The sequence below is a fragment of the Anomaloglossus baeobatrachus genome, unplaced genomic scaffold, assembly GCF_048569485.1.
Source record: "Anomaloglossus baeobatrachus isolate aAnoBae1 unplaced genomic scaffold, aAnoBae1.hap1 Scaffold_3438, whole genome shotgun sequence".
Lineage (NCBI taxonomy): Eukaryota > Metazoa > Chordata > Amphibia > Anura > Aromobatidae > Anomaloglossus > Anomaloglossus baeobatrachus.
Window position 1 is genome coordinate 71008 of NW_027442806.1, and position 6551 is coordinate 77558.

Sequence of the window (6551 nt, forward strand, 5' to 3'; positions counted from 1 at the left end):
GGACATAGCCGAGTTGGTCAGGTTGAGTGGTGATGAGTTTGCTATTTGGATGAATAAAGAAAGTCAAAAGTGTTGAAAGATAAAAAACAAAAGGAGGAAGTGTGAAAAGTGAATGGGCCAAATTGAGGTGCATATGAAGACGTATGCTTTCTTCCAATTCATTAAATCGGGCTAATATGAATCAGGTGAATTGAGTTCTGCTTTTGGAAACTGGGTTAAGAAGGGGTGCACCGTTCCTGGAGGTACTGCAATACCAGGTCAATGCGTGGAGTGGACAGAGCAAGCTCTTTTTCCATCTCCCTGTTCTAAAAATCCATTTAATATATGGTCCCCAGATAGGGGACGTATCAGATATTAAACTGATAAGAACAGATACTACACTTGATCTTAGCCCAAAAGGCCGAGAAGCGATAACCAGAATTGGTTTGGGCCTCGAGTGGCACCCTGGCCTATGCCGGACACATCTTAGGGAGAGAGAGCGAGAGGGAGACAAACCCACGCCTACACAAGACATTTTGTCACCCAAGCCAACCCTTGAAAAGGCTGCTTTGCAGAGCCAAAAACAAGAAGAATGGTGCGTTTTGCAGCCGCCGCCCACTGCAATGAATCTGAATAACTCCTCCTTTAGGGCGCAAGCAACTCCCCTCCCCCTTGCAGTCTTTCAATTCACGATACAAAAAGACGGACAGGACAGGTTGCCTGACTTTCCGTCACTGCCACCCTTTGCCATCCTTACCCGTAGAAAGCCCTTTCATCATCCCCAACCCTAATCTTTTCCCTTTCCTTCCCAGCCCCCAAACCCTGCCCTCTGTACCTTTCTCACCACCCGCTTCCCTTCTCCTGTCATCCCCCTACCACCCGGGAAAAAAAGAGATTGCCCCCTCCTTCCACTAGCCCACCCTCCCACCCAAAGAACAACTTCTTCTGCGCAGCTTGTTTTCTAGGCAGCAGCGCTATTGTGATGTCATCGGGGGGCATTGTGACAAGCCGCCAGTGTTCCGTCTCTTCATGTTGTGCACAGTTCAAACGGAAAATACATCAACAGGCAGACTACAGAAAAGCTTACTATCAAAGGTTAGAGGGGGGCTTTCTCAGAGGGCTTTTTACAGTTTTTCTATTCCAATTAGCCGTTTAAGTGTACTTATTGAAAGTAGTAATTCTTTCATAGGCCGCCCTTTCTTAGTATTTGACGTTCCTTATATTGCGGTATGAGGCTTCGCAGTAGGTTGCAAACATTCATCACCCATGACTTTCCCCAATTGAGCTCAGAAGCTCAATGTCTATCATGACCTCTCTTTTAGAATGTCCAAGAGCAAGCAAACTATTCCTCCAGGAGAGGGCGCCAACAGACTACTAAAGAGATCATCATTACTCAAAGAAAACCCCAAAAACCAATGCATGATAGGAATAAACAGGTAACTTTCTTTGGAGTGGAAGCGGAGAGATCGCACCAGATGCCAATTCTAGATGTTATCACACCTGTGGTCACTGCAGCAGCAGGTGAATCCACTTTGTCCAAAAGGGATCTATTCCATTCAATTGCAAATGATCTAGATAAGACAGAGAACTGCAGCACGGGGACATAGCCGAGTTGGTCAGGTTGAGTGGTGATGAGTTTGCTATTTGGATGAATAAAGAAAGTCAAAAGTGTGAAAGATAAAAAACAAAAGGAGGAAGTGTGAAAAGTGAATGGGGCCAAATTGAGGTGCATATGAAGACGTATGCTTTCTTCCAATCATTAAATCGGGGCTAATATGAATCAGGTGAATTGAGTTCTGCTTTTGGAAACTGGGATAAGAAGGGGTGCACCGTTCCTGGAGGTACTGCAATACCAGGTCAATGCGTGGAGTGGACAGAGCAAGCTCTTTTTCCATCTCCCTGTTCTAAAAATCCATTAATATATGGTCCCCAGATAGGGGACGTATCAGATATTAAACTGATAAGAACAGATACTACACTTGATCTTAGCCAAAAGGCCGAGAAGCGATAACCAGAATTGGTTTGGGCCTCGAGTGGCACCCTGGCCTATGCCGGACACATCTTAGGGAGAGAGAGCGAGAGGGAGACAAACCCACGCCTACACAAGACATTTTGTCACCCAAGCCAACCCTTGAAAAGGCTGCTTTGCAGAGCCAAAACAAGAAGAATGGTGCGTTTTGCAGCCGCCGCCCACTGCAATGAATCTGAATAACTCCTCCTTTAGGGCGCAAGCAACTCCCCTCCCCCTTGCAGTCTTTCCAATTCACGATACAAAAAGACGGACCAGGACAGGTTGCCTGACTTTCCGTCACTGCCACCCCTTTGCCATCCTTACCCGTAGAAAGCCCTTTCATCATCCCCAAACCCTAATCTTTTCCCTTTCCTTCCCAGCCCCCAAACCCTGCCCTCTGTACCTTTCTCACCACCCGCTTCCCTTCTCCTGTCATCCCCCTACCACCCGGGAAAAAAGAGATTGCCCCCTCCTTCCACTAGCCCACCCTCCCACCCAAAGAACAACTTCTTCTGCGCAGCTTGTTTTCTAGGCAGCAGCGCTATTGTGATGTCATCGGGGGGCATTGTGACAAGCCGCCAGTGTTCCGTCTCTTCATGTTGTGCACAGTTCAAACGGAAAATACATCAACAGGCAGACTACAGAAAAGCTTACTATCAAAGGTTAGAGGGGGGCTTTCTCAGAGGGCTTTTTACAGTTTTTCTATTCCCAATTAGCCGTTTAAGTGTACTTATTGAAAGTAGTAATTCTTTCATAGGCCGCCCTTTCTTAGTATTTGACGTTCCTTATATTGCGGTATGAGGCTTCGCAGTAGGTTGCAAACATTCATCACCCATGACTTTCCCAATTGAGCTCAGAAGCCTCAATGTCTATCATGACCTCTCTTTTAGAATGTCCAAGAGCAAGCAAACTATTCCTCCAGGAGAGGGCGCCAACAGACTACTAAAGAGATCATCATTACTCAAAGAAAACCCCAAAAAACCAATGCATGATAGGAATAAACAGGTAACTTTCTTTGGAGTGGAAGCGGAGAGATCGCACCAGATGCCAATTCTAGATGTTATCACACCTGTGGTCACTGCAGCAGCAGGTGAATCCACTTTGTCCAAAAGGGATCTATTCCATTCAATTGCAAATGATCTAGATAAGACAGAGAACTGCAGCACGGGGACATAGCCGAGTTGGTCAGGTTGAGTGGTGATGAGTTTGCTATTTGGATGAATAAAGAAAGTCAAAAGTGTGAAAGATAAAAAACAAAAGGAGGAAGTGTGAAAAGTGAATGGGCCAAATTGAGGTGCATATGAAGACGTATGCTTTCTTCCAATTCATTAAATCGGGCTAATATGAATCAGGTGAATTGAGTTCTGCTTTTGGAAACTGGGTTAAGAAGGGGTGCACCGTTCCTGGAGGTACTGCAATACCAGGTCAATGCGTGGAGTGGACAGAGCAAGCTCTTTTTCCATCTCCCTGTTCTAAAAATCCATTTAATATATGGTCCCCAGATAGGGGACGTATCAGATATTAAACTGATAAGAACAGATACTACACTTGATCTTAGCCAAAAGGCCGAGAAGCGATAACCAGAATTGGTTTGGGCCTCGAGTGGCACCCTGGCCTATGCCGGACACATCTTAGGGAGAGAGAGCGAGAGGGAGACAAACCCACGCCTACACAAGACATTTTGTCACCCAAGCCAACCCTTGAAAAGGCTGCTTTGCAGAGCCAAAACAAGAAGAATGGTGCGTTTTGCAGCCGCCGCCCACTGCAATGAATCTGAATAACTCCTCCTTTAGGGCGCAAGCAACTCCCCTCCCCCTTGCAGTCTTTCAATTCACGATACAAAAAGACGGACAGGACAGGTTGCCTGACTTTCCGTCACTGCCACCCTTTGCCATCCTTACCCGTAGAAAGCCCTTTCATCATCCCCAAACCCTAATCTTTTCCCTTTCTTCCCAGCCCCCAAACCCTGCCCTCTGTACCTTTCTCACCACCCGCTTCCCTTCTCCTGTCATCCCCCTACCACCCGGGAAAAAAAGAGATTGCCCCCTCCTTCCACTAGCCCACCCTCCCACCCCAAAGAACAACTTCTTCTGCGCAGCTTGTTTTCTAGGCAGCAGCGCTATTGTGATGTCATCGGGGGGCATTGTGACAAGCGCCAGTGTTCCGTCTCTTCATGTTGTGCACAGTTCAAACGGAAAAATACATCAACAGGCAGACTACAGAAAAGCTTACTATCAAAGGTTAGAGGGGGGCTTTCTCAGAGGGCTTTTTACAGTTTTTCTATTCCCAATTAGCCGTTTAAGTGTACTTATTGAAAGTAGTAATTCTTTCATAGGCCGCCCTTTCTTAGTATTTGACGTTCCTTATATTGCGGTATGAGGCTTCGCAGTAGGTTGCAAACATTCATCACCCATGACTTTCCCCCAATGAGCTCAGAAGCTCAATGTCTATCATGACCTCTCTTTTAGAATGTCCAAGAGCAAGCAAACTATTCCTCCAGGAGAGGGCGCCAACAGACTACTAAAGAGATCATCATTACTCAAAGAAAACCCCAAAAACCAATGCATGATAGGAATAAACAGGTAACTTTCTTTGGAGTGGAAGCGGAGAGATCGCACCAGATGCCAATTCTAGATGTTATCACACCTGTGGTCACTGCAGCAGCAGGTGAATCCACTTTGTCCAAAAGGGATCTATTCCATTCAATTGCAAATGATCTAGATAAGACAGAGAACTGCAGCACGGGGACATAGCCGAGTTGGTCAGGTTGAGTGGTGATGAGTTTGCTATTTGGATGAATAAAGAAAAGTCAAAAGTGTGAAAGATAAAAAACAAAAGGAGGAAGTGTGAAAAGTGAATGGGCCAAATTGAGGTGCATATGAAGACGTATGCTTTCCTTCCCATTCATTAAATCGGGCTAATATGAATCAGGTGAATTGAGTTCTGCTTTTGGAAACTGGGTTAAGAAGGGGTGCACCGTTCCTGGAGGTACTGCAATACCAGGTCAATGCGTGGAGTGGACAGAGCAAGCTCTTTTTCCATCTCCCTGTTCTAAAAATCCATTTAATATATGGTCCCCAGATAGGGGACGTATCCAGATATTAAACTGATAAGAACAGATACTACACTTGATCTTAGCCAAAAGGCCGAGAAGCGATAACCAGAATTGGTTTGGGCCTCGAGTGGGCACCTGGCCTATGCCGGACACATCTTAGGGAGAGAGAGCGAGAGGGAGACAAACCCACGCCTACACAAGACATTTTGTCCACCCAAGCCAACCCTTGAAAAGGCTGCTTTGCAGAGCCAAAACAAGAAGAATGGTGCGTTTTGCAGCCGCCGCCCACTGCAATGAATCTGAATAACTCCTCCTTTAGGGCGCAAGCAACTCCCCTCCCCCCTTGCAGTCTTTCCAATTCACGATACAAAAAGACGGACAGGACAGGTTGCCTGACTTTCCGTCACTGCCACACTTTGCCATCCTTACCCGTAGAAAGCCCTTTCATCATCCCCAAACCCTAATCTTTTCCCTTTCCTTCCCAGCCCCAAACCCTGCCCTCTGTACCTTTCTCACCACCCGCTTCCCTTCTCCTGTCATCCCCCTACCACCCGGGAAAAAAAGAGATTGCCCCCTCCTTCCACTAGCCCCCACCCTCCCCACCCCCAAAGAACAACTTCTTCTGCGCAGCTTGTTTTCTAGGCAGCAGCGCTATTGTGATGTCATCGGGGGGCATTGTGACAAGCCGCCAGTGTTCCGTCTCTTCATGTTGTGCACAGTTCAAACGGAAAAATACATCAACAGGCAGACTACAGAAAAGCTTACTATCAAAGGTTAGAGGGGGGCTTTCTCAGAGGGCTTTTTACAGTTTTTCTATTCCCAATTAGCCGTTTAAGTGTACTTATTGAAAGTAGTAATTCTTTCATAGGCCGCCCTTTCTTAGTATTTGACGTTCCTTAAATTGCGGTATGAGGCTTCGCAGTAGGTTGCAAACATTCATCACCCCATGACTTTCCCCAATTGAGCTCAGAAGCTCAATGTCTATCATGACCTCTCTTTTAGAATGTCCAAGAGCAAGCAAACTATTCCTCCAGGAGAGGGCGCCAACAGACTACTAAAGAGATCATCATTACTCAAAGAAAACCCAAAAACCAATGCATGATAGGAATAAACAGGTAACTTTCTTGGAGTGGAAGCGGAGAGATCGCACCAGATGCCAATTCTAGATGTTATCACACCTGTGGTCACTGCAGCAGCAGGTGAATCCACTTTGTCCAAAAGGGATCTATTCCATTCAATTGCAAATGATCTAGATAAGACAGAGAACTGCAGCACGGGGACATAGCCGAGTTGGTCAGGTTGAGTGGTGATGAGTTTGCTATTTGGATGAATAAAGAAAGTCAAAAGTGTGAAAGATAAAAAAACAAAAGGAGGAAGTGTGAAAAGTGAATGGGCCAAATTGAGGTGCATATGAAGACGTATGCTTTCTTCCAATTCATTAAATCGGGCTAATATGAATCAGGTGAATTGAGTTCTGCTTTTGGAAACTGGGTTAAGAAGGGGTGC

General features: G+C 46.1%; 4 non-coding genes across 4 annotated transcripts; all 4 read right to left on the reverse strand.

Annotated features, from left to right (window-relative positions):
- Positions 1-220: 220 nt before the first annotated feature.
- On the reverse strand, positions 221-412 carry LOC142272042 (U2 spliceosomal RNA). The gene has a single exon (XR_012736984.1). It is a non-coding gene; the product is annotated as a U2 spliceosomal RNA (small nuclear RNA).
- Positions 413-1798: 1386 nt separating this feature from the next.
- On the reverse strand, positions 1799-1988 carry LOC142272043 (U2 spliceosomal RNA). Its single transcript, XR_012736985.1, has one exon. It is a non-coding gene; the product is annotated as a U2 spliceosomal RNA (small nuclear RNA).
- Positions 1989-3377: 1389 nt separating this feature from the next.
- Positions 3378-3568, reverse strand: LOC142272040 (U2 spliceosomal RNA). Its single transcript, XR_012736982.1, has one exon. It is a non-coding gene; the product is annotated as a U2 spliceosomal RNA (small nuclear RNA).
- A 1388-nt stretch (positions 3569-4956) lies between these two features.
- On the reverse strand, positions 4957-5148 carry LOC142272047 (U2 spliceosomal RNA). The gene has a single exon (XR_012736989.1). It is a non-coding gene; the product is annotated as a U2 spliceosomal RNA (small nuclear RNA).
- Between the last annotated feature and the right edge of the window lie 1403 nt (positions 5149-6551).